The 21807-nt window shown below is 32.9% G+C and overlaps 1 long non-coding RNA gene across 1 annotated transcript; it reads right to left on the bottom strand.

Moving 5' to 3' along the window:
* Positions 1 to 2441: 2441 nt before the first annotated feature.
* LOC143242928 (uncharacterized) lies at positions 2442 to 6310 on the bottom strand. Its single transcript, XR_013023470.1, has 3 exons — positions 6171 to 6310; positions 2771 to 3051; positions 2442 to 2677 (listed from the first exon to the last, which is right to left on the bottom strand). It is a non-coding gene; the product is annotated as an uncharacterized LOC143242928 (long non-coding RNA).
* Positions 6311 to 21807: the final 15497 nt, after the last annotated feature.

Below are 21807 nucleotides of genomic sequence, written 5' to 3'. Positions count from 1 at the left end.
GTAGCTAAAAAGTTGGCGGTGATGACTAGCTGCCTTCCCTCTAGTCTTACACTGCTAAATTAGGGACGACTAGTGCAGATACCCATTAAGTAGCTTTGTGCGAAATTCAAAAAACAAACAAACCGCCCCTAAAGGCATAGAACATGAGGTTTAGGTAATTAATTTTCTTTTATCATAACCAATGTCTCCCACTGGTACAGCGGTAAGTCTACGGATTTACAACGTTAAAATCATGGGTTCGATTCCCCTCGATGAACTCAGCAGATAGTCCGATGTGGCTTTACTGTAAGAAAACACATACGCACACTGATGGCCTGTATTTTTAAGAAAACAAGAAAGCAGCAAATCAAAACATAAACTGGGTACTAATTAATCACTGAATTTAGACGTAAGTAGTTAAAACTCATAAAAATAATTGTTTGTTTGTTTTTGAATTTCGCACAAAGCTACTCGAGGACTATCTGTGCTAGCCGACCCTAATTTAGCAGTGTAAAAGTAGAGAGAAGACAGCTAGTCATCACCACCTACTGCCAATTCTTGGACTACTCTTTTACCAATGAATAGGGGGATTCACCGTCACATTATAACGCTCCCACAGCTGAAAGGGCGAGCATGTTTGGTGCGACGGGGATGAGATCACAGTTCGCAGATGATGTGGCAGTCTGGAAAAGTGCTATAATACCAATAGTAGCAGCCACTAACATACAACCGCAACTAAATAGAATAAGCGAATACTGTCAAAAATAAAAATGAACACAGCAAAAACACAACTCGTAGTCTTTACGAAATTGACAAAACAAAAAACAACTGCCAGAATTATATATGAATGGCACACTACTTCAGACTGCCTCAACGGCAAAATTATAGGTCTAACTTACGATTCTAAATTAACTTGGATCAATCATGTTAACGAAATTAAGAATAAAGTCTGGTGAAGAACTAACTATGCTGGAAGTCTAACTGGTAAAAACAGTGGAGCATCTACAGATAACATACTAAAAATCTATAAAACATATATTAGACCAGTAATAGATTGTGCAGCTCCAGCATGGATAACTGTAAGCAATAAAATAATGAAAACCAAACTACAAACAATCCAAAACACACTTCTTACAACAGCATATAGATAGAGTTCCAAGAACAACATCATCAAAATTCATACATAAATACTCAAACACACCAACCATACTAGATAGACTCCTACATAGTACAATAACGTACTTTCATAAAAACTGGATGAAAAATGAATTACTATGCAAACTAGATAGGTACCTCATACGTGATGAAGCTGGTCCTAAACATCTCTCCCCAGTCAATTTATATTTTAAACATAAAAATGAAAATAAATAAGTAAAAATAGCATAAATTAATAAAAATAATAACAATAAAAATAAAATTAAAAAAATAAATAAAGTGCCACCAACAAACTTGACATTATGCTGTTATGGCAAAATAACAACTATAAATGTACCAAAATACATGGAAATTGCCCTGAAAAGGACCAAAATAATTTTCAGTCTAAATTATATTACTGTAAGACCAATATAAATACAGGGAGGAGGAAGTGGTCAAGTAGAACCTGACCCTCCAGGGTAAAACATATACCGAGACAGAGAGAGTGGAGGGGGTAGGTATTTAACCATTTCAAAATAATTTCAGCTGTTGAAACACAAAACTAACATGTTTAAAATTTAAACTTGTACCCACAAAAGTTCATCTTGATTACAGAAGAGATATAGAGAGTAAGTTGTAAAAACACATAAGCAATCATACCGAAAGATATTTCAACTAAATGTACATCACAATACAACAAAACTGAAGAGTTAACTGTTTGGTTCAGAGGAAAAGAATGTAGTAATTTTGAGTACAAGTGCTTGAATGTAGATACTGAGCATGGAGGATGCATCATCCTCCAAGTGTTGTTATACTCCATTACAGTTCCTCCAAACAAGATTTTTAGGTGAGAATCAGCTCGACCCTGGAAGCACACAAATTCCATCATCTCCAAAGCCATATTGTCCATATGAATGCCAATCTTTTGGTAACCTGGTCTAATAACTTATGTTGGAACTTCATCTAGATTTTGGTTTGTCTGTATAAATAGGTCTCTCTGAGCATTCTGATTTTCAGCATACCAATAAACACCTAAGAGAATTTATCAAAAAGTCTAAAATCAACAGTAGAAACATTTTATCTGTTGCTTGTTGTTAATCTTCTGTTAGCTGTCTTACATCACAGCTTCATCCATTTATCTGTGTGCAAGAAGTTAAAGTTAACATCTGCAAACCTATATTTTATTCTGGTTCTCTCACATGAATATTATTTAATACCTGTAACCTTTGGCCAATTTTCCCTTTGGACCAAGTATTTTTCCAATAGATATAGAGGCAAACATTTTTTATATTTAAATTCCTTTTCACTTTTTGTTTTACATTGTTAAACAGTAAGCACAAGCAATCATTTGATTTCAAGAGAGAATTACCAACTCTAACAAAATCTGTCACAGTAACACTCATTTGTATGTATCATGGGCAACTTTCCATTGACTAATCCCTCTATTTTAGAAAAATGTTAATTCTCAAAACATTATATTTACCTTTTTCTTCATTCAGTCTTGATCCACTACTTTTTGGATAATCTCTACTCATGTGTCTCTCTTTGTTGCATTTGTAGCAAACTGCAATAATTTCCAATATTAAAAAATTAATTCAAAGCAATTTGAGCAATAACAAGTTATTGCTAATACCTAATTTTCTAATTTTCCTAATACCTGAATTGTTTAATATTTCTATGAGTTTCTGCCTCTTCTCATATTGCTGGACTTGGTAGAAATTCTGTTTGACATCCATATTAGCAGAGCCAACAACACCAACTGCTAAAATTAAATAATCTGGCTTACGAAACTCCGCTGCTTGTCGCTATATTTCTTCAGAAAATGTAGTATTAAATATGAGAGTCTGATGCTTCAATTTTACTGTCATGGAAGGATCGTCCACCATTTTTTTTTCACAGCAGGCACAAAACCCATGTCTAACATTCTGTCAACTTCATCTAAAATCAGATAATGGACTTGAGAAAAGTCACCTGTCAAAATAATAGAATAACTGTTAACTGAAAGAGGTAAATAACATTAAGCTTTGAAAAACTTAATATATCCCCTTAAACTTTCCTCCAAAATATCTTATATGATGAGATATTAAAAGTTCTTTTGATCTTTACAACCATTTGTTTCAGATAAGAGTAAGCAAAAAACTGAAACTTTTGCCCATAATTTGATTTTTATTCCATTGTAATAACATCAAGATGGTAGACTATTAAATTTTCAGCATATGTGAATACAGTTAGGTATAGACTATTAAATTTCACTGCACAACTTTTGAAAAGTTTTGCTTCCTGAAAAGTTTTTGCTGATTGTGACAGGTACCTGGTGGGAATGCACAAATATAGTTTTGGTTTTGCTACATCACGTAGGAACTCTGAGAAATAGACAGTTTACTGGCAATAACGTATTTAACTGCATTTATGTTTCTAATACGCTATTAAGTTCAACATAATTAAAAGTGTTTTGCTCCTGATTTTTTGTTTGTATTCAATGTCTGGTGCATCACGTTGGAGTATTCAACACTAGTCAGCAAGCATTGACAGATTCCACTTGCCCTGATATAGTTTTTCCATTGTAGCAATGTTCTGGTGAAATTGAAGATTTTGATGAAACAGTACATGATGGGCAAATTTGGATGTGATTTTTGTGATCAGCATCCAAAAAATCTACAAGGAACACCCAACAGTGTTCAAGAAGCAAACACTTTGTTGTGCAGTGTTTTCAGCATATGTGTATACAGTTATTCAGTGTATAAAACTGAGTAATAAATCTATAGATTCCTAAGATTCTCAATTTTTTGAAGTTTACAAAATCATAAATATATTGTCTGAAACCTGAGATTTTCCTTCTTTTAAACTCCCTTCCTTGCAAACTTCATCACACTGTAAAGTTGTGAAACCCAGCATTTGGTAGCTACATTCAACTTTGATACTAATGCTTTTCTATTATTTATAAGCCTCTTACAGTTTCTCCACATCTGTTTTGGTACTTTATTAACAAGAACAAGTTTTGGTTTATGGTTATCAACTTTATTAATTCCAGGGTTATATTTTGCTCTGAGGTAAAGGAAAGTGTTACATTTCTTGAACACTTACAAGTAGTTAAGTAGGTTCATGCATAATAGCATAGCAAATAATTATCTAGAAGTTTTTATTGTGCAATAAATAGTTAACTGACCAGACATTCAAGTTGACACTAAACTGTCCCACAAGTCCCATGCAAGTGCATGTTACAGTCAGTAACTAATGAGTCACCAATGGCGGATTAACTTGTAATAAACATTAGTAACAATTTTACAGCCAATATACATTCATTAGTCAGCCATTCTGCGATTTTCGTTCAGCTTTGGGCGTGATGGTGAGTAAAACAAAATACATAAAATATAACACGCGGCCAAACTGACTAATGAATGAATACCAGCTGTAAAATTATTACCAAAGGCATAAATGTAGCTACAAGTTTGGCCTCCAAATTTGATTTGATATCTTTAATTCGCACGCTCAATCCATTTTTAGCCACACTTTTTTCCCACTTAAGGTGTTTTTTATTAGATTTTAAAGTAAACACGAATTATTTAAAACCTTTCAATAAAGATACACTTTGAAAAGATTATTTATTCGTGAAATAATTTACATAAATGTTTTTAAACAACGTTGTAGATAATTTAATCAAGAAATATGATTAACTAACCTCTTGTTTGGGTTGAGAAAATATTTTATATAGCAGAGCGAACCTGACGATGACCGAAGAAGGTCGAAACGTTGTTCGCTCTTCTATGTAAAATATTTTCTCAACCTAAACGAGCCGTTTGTGCATATAAATTTCTCAACAAGTGGGTTTCTCGACATCACTGATTAACTAACCTCGTTGTATTTCAACAACTTTGGAGATTTTAATTATTTAATTCTAAGTCAGTTATAAGGACAGCATAATTATCTAATTTTATATTTATTATATTATCTATATAGGACAGCTTAATTTTGAACGCTTTTTCTAAGCCAGCAAAACATGAATTTAATTAAATATATTGGTCGTGAGCCGTTGTGTTAGGCCTAACGTACTTTTAATATTACATCTTTTACGAAGAGTGTGTTTCATTGAATTCACACATTGCTAGATTAGAAAAGACGCTTACATTCCAACACTTAGAGAATAAACAATATCATGTGTTATTATTTACATTTAGATTCTGAAAACATTAACTCTGAGTTTGTGATTTCTGCTTAATTAACCTCAAAGAAGGATAAAAGAAAATCTAAAAGTTTACTTTGAATGTATTCGGTAAGAAAAATAAATATTTACTTATCTAACGTCATTTTCTTCAGGATGTGTATTGAAATGTTTCACAACATATTACTTTTACATGATAAGATTACTGTTTGCTTATGCTCTGCCCATCACGGGTATCGAAAACCAGTTTTAGGACGGCTGGTATGGTGATAACACTTTTACCAAAATAAAGCGGTGAAGAACGTTTAGACTTTCGTATATTTTAACTGCAAGTGGGTTTCTTGTCATTACGAAACCGTTTTATTATCGGTTTGAGTCCACAGACATATAGGACTACTGAAGACAGACCAGAAAAACAATGAGTGAGACACTAAAAGAAAATGGATAAAAGCCTGATCCCTTTTATACGATTGAATCACTGAAGGCAGATTACAGGAACAAAATATGAAGGACTAAAAGGGAATGGGCTTCTTATCCTTTCGTTTCTTACTGTTAATAATTAACACTAAAAATCGCTCTTTTTCTTACAATAAATGATAAACTAGTTTTTATTTGTTGTTACAAATGATACATCTTTCTTAATTAGATTAAAAGTTTCCATCCTATCTAGTTTGAAAAAAAATTGTCTTTTTTATCGTGTTAGGATACAGAATATCATAAAGTAAAAAAATATGAATAAATGCATGATACAAAAGTTCAGTTAGATATGTATTTTTATCTAAATATGAAAACCTAAGAATATTAATATTTTAATGCTATCAGTGTTGGAAGGAAAGTAAGTTAATTTTAACAGACATTTAAACAATTACACGTGCTATGCACAAACATAAAAACTTACAGCTTCCATGCTTTTCTGTTTCACAAGTACAAACGTCAGCCACAAAGATTTCCTTTGACTGTACATTTCTCAGAAGCTTAGACACATGCCTGATTGTTTACATGTAATGTTGGTTTTATGAACCTAATGACCGAAGTTACCAGATTTAATTCTAAAGTAAACAATGTTTCAAGTTGTTGTTTGATCAACAGTTTTTCGACTTGCTTTTAAGTGTAATGACTCAGAAGTTACAGAATTCTTCTAAAGACTGGTGAAGGTAATGTTAAGTTCAATTGTTTTTTTGTTGTTTTGAATTTCGCACAGAGCTACTCGAGGGCTATCTGCGCTAGCCGTCCCTAATTTAGCAGTGTAAGACTAGAGGGAAGGCAGCTAGTAATCACCACCCACCTCCAACTCTTAGGATACTTTTTTTACCAACGAATAGTGGTATTGACCGTCACATTATAACGACCCCACGGCTGAAAGGGCGAGCACGTTTGATGAGACCGGGATTCGAGCCCGCGACCCTCGGACTACGAGTCGAACGCTTTAACACGTTTGACCATGCCGGGCCGTTAGGTTCAATAAATCACGTTGTTTGAAGAAGTTTATTTACGTTAACATAATATCTGATAAAACAGATATTAAAAATATGTTATACTGTGTTACTCACTAGGTTTTTTTCTGAAAACTTAAAAACAAAGATGTTCCAGAATTATATGTTTGATGTTGAAAAAAAACCTAATTTTAGGGACAAAGAAAAGAACTTTTATTGTTTTATTTTTTATATACGCATTACGTATTCTTAGATTTAGTTCGACTGACCTTATGTGTCAGTTAAACTAAGTTCAGCTATTAAAACAACTCAACATTTCCGATAAAAATAGACGTAAAACACTGTAAACATTTTATTTTTTATTTGAGTTTTTACAGTAGAAATACAATATATACATAGATTTTATCTAAAATTGTAAACTAAAATAGAATGACAAGAGCTGACAGGAACATTTCATATGTTACGTTGTTTAATTACACATTTTGTTCGACTTGCAAAGCAAAATTCGCCGAGTAATTTCATCACCAACTGAACAATATAAACAAGAATTATTTAAACACAAACAACAGAGAAATATTATGACACGGGATTCATGGTTTCATAGTAGAGTGAATTCGGTTTGTCGGTTGATGGTATTAGCTTCTGCTGGTACATTTGGATTGTGAGTAGCTTCAGTTCGTGTTCCGAGCCAACTAGCTGCTTTCCGGGTTTATGATCTAGGCTCGCCAGACGATAAAATCGCAGGCTATTGCATATAGATCTCGTTTTGATGTCCATTTTGGTCATTTTCCAGAGGGATGAAACACGAAAGAACGACAACATAAAAGGGAAGTCCGGCCTCATTTGTGACAATAATAGTTTTGTGCTTTTGACACCCGAACAGTGTCTGCCACTTATAATATCGTAAGCTGGTGTTTTCGTATCCAGAATTGTGCAAGTTCACACATATCTTCTCCAATAACACGGACCGATAAAGCTAGAATTTTAGGTTACGATAGCATGAATTCAGTAAATTAATTTAGAGTATTTGTCTTTCCGTTATGTCACCAAATATTAACACAGTTAACAGACCTTCACACCGTACATGTTGTGATCGTCCGTAAGTTAAAAAGTATCTCAACCATTTTACTCAAACTCTATTATACTGATATATGATGGATTAACTAATATTGATGGTTAAATGTGGTAAGTACATGTGTCTATACAAAATACGTGTTATTTTTAGAATAATTCATTCATAATAACTTGAGGAAGTACACAAAGAAACAATACAAAACATGAACAATATGTGAAGTAAACAAGTGTGATAACATAACAACTAAGGCTGACGGTGGGAAACATATCAGAATCTATTAAATGTTTTACATACATATATACTATTGATAAATTATAAATAAAGTTGAACCTCAATGAAAAACAAAATCATTGTTTATTACAACCCTTGTCTTTTCAGAAAGCTCATTTCGCTCAGAACATTAAAGAACATTAAAAAGGCAGTAAGCTAACAGAACTCGTCGTCAACTCTTTGGCTACTCTTGAGTGATCTGTTGATGTATATGACTGTCACACTTAGTGTAGCCACGGCTACAAGAAGAAGTTATGAACATATTTTTTTAAAAAGTAACGAATGAAAATAATTAGTTTTTGAAACTGATAAAATGGAGGCAGAATACAAAAAGAACAAATTACAATAAAGTCAAGACTAAGTAATAATGTGAAGTTAAAGTGTGTGTGTTTTGTTTTAACAAAGCCACATCGGGATATCTGTTTTGTTTTAACAAAGTCACATTGGGATATCTGTTTTGTTTTAACAAAGTCACATCGGGATATCTGTTTTGTTTTAATAAAGTCACATCGGGATACCTGTTTTGTTTTAACAAAGCCACATCGGGATATCTGTTTTGTTTTAACAAAGTCACATCGGGATATCTGTTTTGTTTTAACAAAGCCACATCGGGATATCTGTTTTGTTTTAACAAAGTCACATCGGGATATCTGTTTTGTTTTAACAAAGCCACATCGGGATATCTGTTTTGTTTTAACAAAGCCACATCGGGATATCTGTTTTCTTTTAACAAAGTCACATCAGGATATCTGTTTTGTTTTAACAAAGTCACATCGGGATATCTGTTTTGTTTTAACAAAGCCACATCGAGATACCTATTTTGTTTTAACAAAGCCACATCAGGATACCTGTTTTGTTTTAACAAAGTCACATCGGGATATCTGTTTTCTTTTAACAAAGTCACATCAGGATATCTGTTTTGTTTTAACAAAGTCACATCGGGATATCTGTTTTGTTTTAACAAAGCCACATCGAGATACCTGTTTTGTTTTAACAAAGTCACATCGGGATATCTGTTTTGTTTTAACAAAGCCACATCGAGATACCTGTTTTGTTTTAACAAAGTCACATTAGGATATCTATTTTGTTTTAACAAAGCCACATCGGGATATCAGTTTTCTTTTAACAAAGTCACATCAGGATATCTGTTTTGTTTTAACAAAGTCACATCGGGATATCTGTTTTGTTTTAACAAAGCCACATCGAGATACCTGTTTTGTTTTAACAAAGCCACATCAGGATACCTGTTTTGTTTTAACAAAGCCACATCGGGATATCTGTTTTGTTTTAACAAAGTCACATTGGGATATCTGTTTTGTTTTAACAAAGTCACATCGGGATATCTGTTTTGTTTTAATAAAGTCACATCGGGATACCTGTTTTGTTTTAACAAAGCCACATCGGGATATCTGTTTTGTTTTAACAAAGTCACATCGGGATATCTGTTTTGTTTTAACAAAGTCACATCGGGATATCTGTTTTGTTTTAACAAAGCCACATCGGGATATCTGTTTTCTTTTAACAAAGTCACATCAGGATATCTGTTTTGTTTTAACAAAGTCACATCGGGATATCTGTTTTGTTTTAACAAAGCCACATCGAGATACCTGTTTTGTTTTAACAAAGCCACATCAGGATACCTGTTTTGTTTTAACAAAGTCACATCGGGATATCTGTTTTCTTTTAACAAAGTCACATCAGGATATCTGTTTTGTTTTAACAAAGTCACATCGGGATATCTGTTTTGTTTTAACAAAGCCACATCGAGATACCTGTTTTGTTTTAACAAAGTCACATTAGGATATCTATTTTGTTTTAACAAAGCCACATCGGGATATCAGTTTTCTTTTAACAGAGTCACATCAGGATATTTGTTTTGTTTTAACAAAGCCACATCGGGATATCTGTTTTCTTTTAAGAAAGTCACATCGGGATATCTGTTTTCTTTTAAGAAAGTCACATCGAGATATCTATTAAGCCATCTGAGAGGAATTGAACTCCTGATTTAAGCGTTGTAAATCCGTAGACTTACCGTTGTACTAGCGAGTGAGGGGCTGAAGTTAAAGTCTCTACTATGTAACTAGATGTTTGTCGAAGCGAGCATAATCTTATTGGGCATGAAACTAAAATAATAATCATGTTAAATATGTTGACATCCCTCACAAGATTGTTTTACAAGAGCTCGAAACTGAAACCAAAACCCAAAAATTAAATAACCCATGGGCTGCTCACAAGCATACCATATTAAAAGAATTACTTTACCTTATCTCATAAGTTACTATTTTTTTACATTTTACTCAGTGATATAAATAATAAATAAAACATACATGAAAAACAAAGAACATAATATTCACCTGGATCTTCTCTTTTTTGCTGTCAACTGTCATGAAACTTAAGCTCACTTTTTGATGTACTAAATGTATTGATACAATCAATAATGTTTTTATGTAATTAAATAATACAATAAGAACAGAGAATAATAATACACAGAAAACACTGTCCAAAAACACTAACGATAACTCTTAGCATTTGTGAAAGATGAAATTGCAAGACGTTGGTCTGATTATCTAGTTAATGGTTTGTAGACGAATAACAAATAGAGCTATATCACCGTGTTAGCTTTGGTGTTAATTGAGCAAGAAACGTGGAGACATATGAGAAACAGACACATACTGACATTTATTTATATAAATTCAATGATAGTGAAGATTTTAAAAATTCAACTAAAGCCCAGTAAAGTATGGCTGAAAGCTCCATTGTAGAAAACAATAGGTCGTAATGAAACTCCTTCTTTATAAATATAAGGTAAACCATAGAAAATTATGGCTGATACCTAATGGCATAATATTCAAATTGTTTTATAAGTAAGAATGTCATCTTTATTAATTTCAATGATTATCTTGGCAGTTTTGACATCACTTTTATTAATAGCATTACTATGCAGCTTCTCTGCCTTTACTTTTAACGAAAGTTAAATGTTTATAGAAATTAGATAGCTCACACATCTATTTTGCTTGATGTATTAGAATAAATACTGTATTTATTTTTATGTTAAAAATGCTGAATTTATCACGATTCATTTACGTACATCAACTTAACTTGAAAACTAAGTCGATCACAGATATAAAACATTAAATGTGTAATCGTAACATCTTTTTTAAAGATTCGATGGTCCTGAAAAGGACCTTTAATTGTAATTTAGTAACTAGGAAAATTATTATCACCTTGTACAGATCCTGTTGGACCTGTAAAACAGAAAAAGAACATTTTATATTTGAACGATTTTAGGTCCTGTTTATGCATCACTTTTCAGCTCGCAAGTCTCATTTTACTTTTAAAAGATGCTGTCATATAGTAATCATAAAGTAGCATGTTATAGACATGAAGGATATGACATTTGATGTAAATTAGGCAACAGATATAATTTTATTCTCGAATGATTATTAGGAGTGTCTTTAAAGTTTCAATATATTCTATTTAACTCTTAAACAGTGGGAATGTTCTAGAAAGCAGGATCAGTAGATGATGGCTGCTGTTTAAGGGATGAATTTGAAGGAATTGTAGATTGTTCTTCAATATAAAACATATTCAGGACCATATACTTCACCGATGAAAAGTTTAGGTTTCTCTATTTAATACTTTGATATGCGCAGTTTCTCAGTCCACCATCGACCCACGATGAGATGTGATCTTTATCAAGTTCATCCGTAAAACCTAGGAGAAACTATCCTAGAGATGGATCAGAGTGGTGTATAATGAAGGGCTAGAGTTACTTGTATATATAACCGTACACGTGAAAACAGTGTTGGTAGATATAAGAGGGAATTATCATACGTTTAAAAACATCTTGTCCTTGAATTAAATAAAGTACCATCGGAATATGTCGATATCAGAACAGCATATGTGAGTAAAAACTTTCAGTTATCGGTTGGTTATGTACATATGTTTTAAAATGTATAAAACTCAATAACAAAATATCTTAATATTTGATGTTAGATATCACCTGTACATCTGTTTCTGTAAAACTAAGATGTAACTTTCCTCCCGTTACTATCGATGTCATTCCAGAAATTTCTTTCTAAGTACAGTTGGCATTGTGTCTTATGAATAAAGTCTGATGTTTGGTATGTGTCCCTGGCAATTATCTATGGTTCTTCTGTGTAACAAATATGTGAAATATTATTTCTATAATTTTAGTCTGTCAGAACACAGCTAAAGCTGCAGTAATAAAACTGAGGTTGTTAATGTCATTCCCTAACTTGAAGTATTTTATCTTCACTGACAATGATACTTGTCTTAGTGTAGTTTTGAGTTTGGACATTTTATGAGTAGTGCGACACGAAACAGTCCTTTCAGTAAGACGTAGATAACACACTATCCTCTGGTGCCACTTATTAGAACTATACAACCACTAGTAAATTATTATTTTTCATCTGGATTTAGTCCATGTTTCGGACCAGAAAGGGACAGGTTTACTGTATACCTCTCTGGAACTGTTATTTTATCTGCACTGCTACTAAATCCTGGGTAATTAATTAGCATTTACTTTGTTGTTGTATTACATTATATTAAATTTTGTCTGTTGTCCGTAGTTGTAATTAACTTAGTCTTTTCATGGGATAATATTAATTCATATATTCTTATTGCTTCTCTTTTTTATGATCGAACTATTAGTCTGTGTTCAGAATACAGTCATAAGCACCCAAACGCATAATCCTATTTTTATATACCAAATTTTAAAATAGAGCTACCGTTTCTATCTACGACTCAATTAGCCTAGCACTGTTTGGACTTTTTTTTTATTTTTATTTATGACGTTCAGAGGGGAGAGGTACTTAGAGCTAGATTCTTCATGTATTATGTAACTCTCTAGTTTGCTCATCAGTTCATTTGAATTAATATTTCTGTTATAATATTGAAGCGAGTTATCCAGGAGTCTGTTTAATAGAACTGGCATGTTTGAACAGTTTTGTAGAAATATTTAGTTTGTTGATCGTGGGACTGTATATGCTTGCGTTAAAATACAATGTTGTATATGCTGTTGTTTGTTGATGAGTGTTTTTGATACATTTATCCATGTTATACAAACATATTCTACGACTGGTCTGATGTGTGTTCTGTAAAGTTTTAATATGTTTTCTGTTGAATCTTCTTTTTATTATTCACATTCTTAAAGTAACTCGCTATTTTCAAAATTCTGGTTTTTATGCTATTAATGTGTTGTATGCAGTTTGAGTCAAAGTAATCCTTAAGAATTTTGCTGATATTGTTACCTGTAAGAGTCACGTCTAGATATAACTGTAATATTAATTTGCTTTATGTTCTACCAAACATGCTCGTCCTTTCACCCATGGGGGCGTTATAATGTGATGGTTAAGCTCAGTATTCGTTGGTAAAAGAGTTGGCGATGGGTGGTGACGACTAGCTGCCATCCTTCTAGTATTACACTACAAAATTAAGGACGGTTAGCGCAGATAGCCCTCGTGTAGCTTTGCGCAAAATTTAAAACAAGCCAAACCTTTTCTACGATTTCGCAAATAATATGGCTTGTATTTTGTGCGCATTTATTTTAATTCTCCACTTAGTGCAGTGAAAATTTTATATTGTTTAGCAATGGTTGTTTGTTGCTATTATTGGTTTTTCGACACTCTTCCAGATTGCAACATCACCTAAGAACTGTGAGAGAATAGTGTGGTTTGGGTCTTTGAGAGGATTGTCGCTGACACGCCCCCTATCAAAACGCTCCTAGTAATACAACTCCTAGAAATATTGTATCTTTCTTAATCTGAAAATGGCCTAAGGTCGAAACGTTGTTCTCTACTTTATTGGCAAAAGTGTTAATACCCAAAAGTTTCAAATCTAATATTTCATGTAAAATAAATAACCGTGTATAACAATGTTTACAAACAACTGAAACCATATGTTTGAGAATTAGAGTTATATATGTATATACATAAAAAAAATACGAATGTCATAAATAAATAAATTTTTTGAGATAAATCACATTAACAAAGTAATAAATACTTGGTCCAATATATAATGTGGAATAGTGATTTAGGCACGACCTCTAACATCATTCAAATACTTAAACTATTTTAGGTTACTTTATTGGTGATTGAAGACGACTTAACCCCCTTCCGTTAATGTTGTATACAAATCACGGTGATAAGAAGTCTAATTATATTTATTTGATTAGCCATCTCAAGCTGCGCTGATGAGCCTTCAACAGGCGAAACTGCAACCAACAGCAATGGTTACGGTCGATCAAAGGAAATATTATGCCTCAACGTCATTAGTTCTCCTTTCAATTTTACCTTTGGTAGAAGAATCTGTATGTGCACTGTAACGAATTTTCCGCTGTACATTTATTTTAATACCTACGTTTGTTTCTATATAGTTCTCTTTTTCCATGTGACGTATATTGTTGACTACGTATTGTGTGCAAGTCCTGCTTGTTGTTGAAATTTGTTAAAAATTGTTGAAAGTGAAAAGCATCAATATCTAGTTAACAAAAGCGCGCGAGAACAGTGTCAAAATAACTACAGGGTGTTTGGAACGTCACTGTGCACTTATACATTTATTAACAGACATGTTTCAATATACCGTGTTTCTCCGATAATAAGACCTACCCATAAAATAAGACCTAGTGTGATTTTTGGGGATAGTTTTAATATCAGCCCTACCCTTAAAATAAGCCCTAGTTAAGAGTGGCAGGAAGAGGCAAGAAATAAAAAAAATTAATTTATTAATTCGTTTAATAGTTAGTTAATTAGTTTGTTTAAGTATTAATCAGTTAGTTTAATAGTTTAATAACCGTTCATTTTAAATGGTTAGTTTAATAGTTTTACTTTGTAACTTCATTTTTTTAATATATCAAAATAAGACATCCCCCGAAAATAAGCCCTAGTGTCATATTTTGGAGTGAAAATTAATATAAGCCCTGCCTTATTTTCGGAGAAACACGGTAGAATACAGGAGGTAAATATGAATGACAATTATAAACAATGTTGAAAGTGACCCCCGTTGGCATAAATACAGGCCTGGATCCTTCTTATTTCATTCTTAAACACCGCTATCTGTTGCTGGCTTGAAATAGACTGAATAAAATATGATTACAAAACTGCACAGTGACTTTCCGAACATCCTGTACATTCTGCCGTAATTCTTATACAGAGCTGAGAGACAGTAACCAGTCAGTGTGCTATAGGCCTAGGAAGCTATAACTGTGAGTAACGTTTATTAATCGGAAACAACAGAAATGAACCAGAAGCGTTTATTGATTTTGAACATTACCAATCATTCAACTTTAGAGAATAATTTCGGACGTTATTATTCTTACTGTCACATCTTCACCCATAAAGTAAGGGGTGTGGGGCCAGCCAAGAAAGACGGCGTTAGAGCAAGCGAGGTGCAGCAACATCAACTTAGAATTAATTTGTTCGGCGTGGACTTAGCCGATAAAAGATTCAGTTCTAAGCCAGGTACAAGATTCAGTTCTAAGCCAGGTACAAGATTCAGTATTGTTTGTAAGTTTGTAAAACTGTTGTATATAAACCATCATTTCTAATAACTATTAGTAATAACTGTTATTATAAATAAAATTGTTGTTATGTTTTTGTATTAAAATGTATTTATGTAAACAAAAAAGGAAATCGTGTGCATCAATCATATTGGCAAATAGCATAAATGTAATACATACCAACATTCAATTAATTTCCAGGCTCAAATCCAAACTTCTGGTCAGTTGAGACAGTTGTACGAAACATGCAAATATATCCGAAATAAAAGTAAAATTAATTGAAAACTATGGAATTGTTTAATTCTATTTGCATTATCTCCGTTACATTCCATCTTCGCGTATTGTTGCAATTCAAAACGTTCTTAAGGGTTTGTCTAATGATAGGCTTGTTTTTGTCTTGAAAAAGAACGATTGATCGGAGCATCGCCAAGTAATAAAAAAGAAATACAACTTTTTAAAAGAATAAAATAAGATTTACATATCAATGAAATTAATAATAAAAACATTTTAATGTCATAACTTAAGGTTATTTTAAACTTCTTACTAAAACCTGAACCTCTAGTTTAACAACCACTGCACGTCCAACGTTCAAGAATATTGTTAAGCGTCACTGTATCATAGCAACGTAACGGAAATTCGGAAAGTTTGTTTTTGCTTTTGAATTTCGCACAAAGCTACTCGAGGGCTATCTGTGCTAACCGTCCCTAATTTAGCAGTGTAAGACTAGAGGGAAGGCAGCTAGTCATCACCACCCACCGCCAACTTTTGGGCTACTCTTTTACCAACGAATAATGGGATTGACCGTCACATTATAACGCCCCCACGGCTAAAAGGGCGAGCATGTTTGGCGCGACAGGGACGCGAACCCGCGACCCTCAGATTACGAGTCGCACACCTTAACACGCTTGGCCATGCCGAGCCCAAAATTCGGAAAAGAACATTAATTCGAATAGTGAACATAGATTGAACTTAAAAGTGTTAGCACAAGAAACTGTCGATATTAAATTAAGTGGAAGTAAACAAAAACAAACAAATCTGATCCAGAGCTCTTAATAAAGAAGGTAAAGCAAATTGATTTATATTTTACATAATTCTTTAGTAGGAATTAGCCGGTAAAATATCCTTAGATTTTGTAAGCAGTTAATGACTTGAGTTCAAGTAAAAAGGCCTAAAACAATTATGTTAATAAATTAATATAATATAACTTTTCATCGTAATCTTCCCATAATCTCGACAAACTTTTTAAATTTTTTCATTAAATACAAAACGGTTGTTATTTAAAGAACGAATAATTAAAGATCTAAGTTGTTATTTAATTAAGCCATGAACAAGAGACTCCTATTGAAAGAGTTTTTTGCAAACAAATGTCAACAGTTTAATCCGAAGGAATGTTTATGAATAAATAACTTGCATCAAAAGGACCCAATAAACATTCATTACGAGGGCGTAGCTCTTTTAACTCTTTAACAAATGAAAATGAACCAATAAAAATAAATTCTTTAAATGTTAATGGATTAAGAATAGGTATAAGGAATTTGGTTGTTTTATAACTGTGCATTCTGCTTGCAGAAGATATAGGGCGTACTGGTTTGTTTGTTTTGAATTTCGTACAAAGATACATGAAGATTATCTGCTTTAGCCATCCATAATTTAGTAATGTAAGACTAGAGGGAAGGCAGTTAGCCATCACTACCCACCGCCAACTCTTGGGCTACTCTTTTACCAACGAATTGTGGGATTGACCAAAACTTTATAACGCCCACATAACAGAAAGGACGAACATGTTTGATGTAACGGGGATTCGAACTCGCGATCCTTACATTACGAGTCGAACACCCGAACCAGCTGCCCATGCCTAGTCGGGCGCAATGGATGATTCTGTTTATAAATCTTAGGAAGGCCGTATATTATATCTGGTGGTGCACGCACTGTTTGTAAAGTTTTATTTTGTTGTTGTTTGTTTTTAAGTCCCTAAGGAGGCCTTAAAGTTAAAGATTAACGTCAGTATATTTTGCTGTTGGTAACTTTACAGAGCTTAATAATTTATGTATTTTGTAAATGTACGTGACGAGCAGTATTCCGTTTTACATCTAAAATTAAACACTAAATGTATAAAACTAACAATGTAACACTGTTCTTAAAATCAGTCTCGCTGCTGTTGAACTTTGCCGTGAGATGACTTTTATGCCAGTGTTTCTTATCACTGGAGTTTTTCCAGCAGGTATTTTTGACATTGATTGTAAGATATTACATAATAAGTTTTAAATTAAAGGACTTAGGAATAACATTTTTGTTTTGAAAACTGATAGAAGATGTATCTGTATCTACTTTCTTTATTTTGAAGTCAGATTTTTCCAGCAAAACGGAAAGATCGTTAAATCAACATGGTTCGGCACGTCCAGGTGGATAAGGCACTTTCAGACGCTTTGAACTATGGACAAGATTGATATTTATGATTACAACAAAAATATATAAATAAGAAATAAACAAATACAAAACGAGAAAATGAAAACTGAGGTACAAGTTGCACAGTTAAAATAGGTTTAAATCCATACAAGACTGTATGTTATTCAGGGACGGAAGAATAGTTTTTTTTAATGTATAACATTTCTTTTATTATAAGTTCAGTATCTTGTTCTGTTGTTGAAAGAATTTTAAAGTGGGGAAAAGAAATCGTATGTCCTGTTTCTGTATTGTGTTGATAGATAGGAAATTTGGGAGGGTTTGTAATCTTTCTTACAAGTAAAATAGATATATCCGTAAATAACATCAATACCCCAATGTGGTTCTTCTCTATAACAAATAAACACAAGTTTTATATTGAGTATGATTCTCGCATACTATTTATATTAACGATAAATAACTTGACGTTTTTAGATTACAAGATAATGTACCTATTTCTGTTAATCATCTTTCAGTTTGATATTTTTTATAACTTTAAAGTAAAGCTACGCAGTAAAGTATATGCATTGAGTCCACAGTTGGGATTGAATATTGAGTTCTAGCACTATCAGTAAAAAACAAGTACGTGCCACCTAGAAGTTTTTCTTTATATTTGGGATTTTGTATTTGAAAAACGTTTCATGAATGACAGGTTTTGACAGATGGTGTATTCTTAATTTTGAAAATAGTAAAACAGTAGTCATTATCTTATCCACAAAGTGCCTCCACTATTATTTAGATGGTCGTTTACAGAGATCCAATGATCTGAGACAACATTCTTAATGAGACTACCTAGATTAACTCAAACTTTTAACATATATTAAATACAGTTAGTTTTGGTTTTCTTTTCAGGCTCTCGTACATTCACACATGAATATTGTTTCCCCGTCTAAAGCTGAGAATTCTTAAGTTTTCAAACATTCTTGAAAAGTCTCTTAGTAGATTGATACCAATATTTTAACCTGATGGGTATTGTACGCTCACTTGGGATAAACGGCAAATCAGAGACCAGTAGTCAGCCGTTCCTAATTTTAAACAACTGACTAGCTACTCGGTAGCACTTACTGTCATAATAACCTTTATCTACCTCCTATAACCGAATAACACGACTGACTGTCATTCTTAGAACCTGAGCACAGCTTAAATTCGAACATTATGATCCACAACCATGCACGCTTACTACTAACTACTGGTGGCCTGTCTCAGTAGAAGATAGTAAGCCGAAATTAATGTTAAAGTTTAATATTATTAAAGATATTATTTAAAGTAGCGTATTTTTCAAATATATAAACAATGGAACATTTTTTATCATTTATTGTGACTTTGGATAATCAGTAATTTTGAATTTAATGTTCTAAATGTCCATTTCATTCCAAAGTTTAACATGTATGGAGCTAGTATATCATTTAGCTTCGTGGAATTTCTTTCAACAACAACAGTGTTGTGATTTTATGTTTGTCGCTATCATCCGTGCAGCATGATATTAACTGAAAATTTCAACTTTTTAATCCATGCTAATATAAAAGAGAAACAACAATATCTACATTCACAACATTCACATTTTGTTCTTGTTTCCACGTGAAGTATTAAACTACAATCCAGTCACCTCAAGTCAGGGTATAATATCATGGACACTCTGCCCCTCACTGATGACGTGTGGGGTCAGCTGGTTAAGATTAATGAGGATGGTTCACGAGTAGTAGAAATCAGGACATCTTCCCGAAAACAGTTTGAACTTTTCACAGCGCGTGCCACGATCAGAAACTCCAATGGTAAGCAGTTTCTTGTTTTTATCAAAAGGAAGCTGCAAAGTGCCTGAAGAAATCACCAGTTCTAACAACTCCCACCAGAGTTTTGCCTATCACTCAATCAGCAAGTACTAAAATAGTGTTGCTCAGGGGATGCTTAACGTTGGAATTTATATAGCATTGATGTCAATAAAACATGCGCAAGTCATGAATTACGAAAAGAATTATATTCTCTGTAGACTGTAACATAACATGTCATATGAACTTGAAAACAATATATAAAAATGTATGTGTGATTTCTTATTGCAAAGCCACATCGGGGTATCTTCTGAGCCCACTGAGGGGAATGGAACCCGTGATTTTAGCGTTGAAAGTCGGTAGACACACCGCTGTACTAACAGGGGTAAAAATATATATTACTCATTATTTTGGATTTATTTACTCTTGAAACAGAACATTTTTTTCTTCCGTAATAACCTGTATCTATCTTCTGGAACTGTATAACGCGATTGACTGTCAGAGACCAGTTAACCGTTCCTCAAAATAAAAAAAAAGGCAAAGGTTAATTAAAATATTATCTGAGTCAATACGATGTAGTTATACAAATTTAGAACTTATCTTGTGTTATTTTTAAATTGATTATTCTGTTTAGCAGATTTTTACTAGACAATAAAGTAAATATAGTTTATTTTAGGGGAAAGTAAAATATATCTACACGTTTATTATATAGTTCGCTTTTAAATTATAGATAATTTAAATGTTTTGAAACAATGACGTGTTTTCTTAGCGTTTTCAAATTTCCCTTTATTAGGTTTAACCATTCAGCTAAGGAAATAAGGAATGCTTGAACAATAAAATTAGTAAAAAGTAAATTTCCCAATCTCGTTTTTAAGACAGTTTATAATTATTTAAATTTAAGGAAAAATACATAATACTAACTATTTTATGTTAAAAATCTATTTTGGAGTCTTACCATGTCTGTTCATGACCTATTTCACAAACTTGATTTTTGATAATAGACCTGGTTTCCACTTCAGAGGGCTATCGCAAGCCTAATTTTCATTTGTAACGCGCATCACATTACTTGTGTGTGTTTTTTTTTCTTATAGCAAAGCCAGATCGGGCTATCTTCTGAGCCCACCGAAAGGAATTGAACCCCTGATTTTAGCGTTGTAGACTTATTGCTGTACTAGCGTGGGGCCTCACATTACTTCCATGCTTTTCATAACCCATGTAATATGCGACGATAATTGTTGTTCAGCGTCCGTTTTAATACTCTGATTGTACAGAAATCTATACGCATCTCGTTTGAAAAGTTTCTTGGTATAATTTCAAAAGGAATATCCTTAACACCCGTTTCATTCTCAAGTTGCTTAAAGTATGCGACGGTTGAACGAGTGGTATGATTGAAAGATGTGTCTTAGCGATCCCATACTAAGTTGATATCGTTTTGGAGCGTATATTGAACTGGTATGTTGATATCTTGTTACAAGATAATGCACTTCATTTCTCATCGCTGAGGTATAACATATTTCAGATCACTTTCTGGATAACTCTGATTGCCCTAGTTGATCCGCGTTCCTTTGTTTTCCAATATCACAAAGTAGAAGGGAAATTCACAATTTCCTATCTGCATATGTCTTTATGTTTTGAGTGTGCAAATATTTTTCGTCAAACAAGGATATCAAATGCTCTTCCAACAAATAACAGTTTTTTTGGTAACACTAAATTACCTAGGAATCGCCAATAAATGTAAAAAATTGGTCTTGATAGATCCAGTTCTATGGTGATTTTATTTCAGCTGTTATTGTCAAATTCTGACTTACATAAGAACAATTTAAAGATAGATTAAATCAGTCACAACAAATTAAAAATCTTAGAACTCATCAGCAAACACACAAATGGTTTTAATAGAAGCAGAACTGAATACCCATATAAATATTTCTACCAGTATATAAATGATAAATGTTATACTATAGTACAAGATTCCATATAATCGTACTCTGTAATACGCTAAAAAAAAGAACTCCACTAAAAATTTGTAGTTT

Source organism: Tachypleus tridentatus, unplaced genomic scaffold, assembly GCF_004210375.1.
Source record: "Tachypleus tridentatus isolate NWPU-2018 unplaced genomic scaffold, ASM421037v1 Hic_cluster_2, whole genome shotgun sequence".
Taxonomy (NCBI): domain Eukaryota; kingdom Metazoa; phylum Arthropoda; class Merostomata; order Xiphosura; family Limulidae; genus Tachypleus; species Tachypleus tridentatus.
This window is presented reverse-complemented; position numbering and strand designations above follow the sequence as displayed.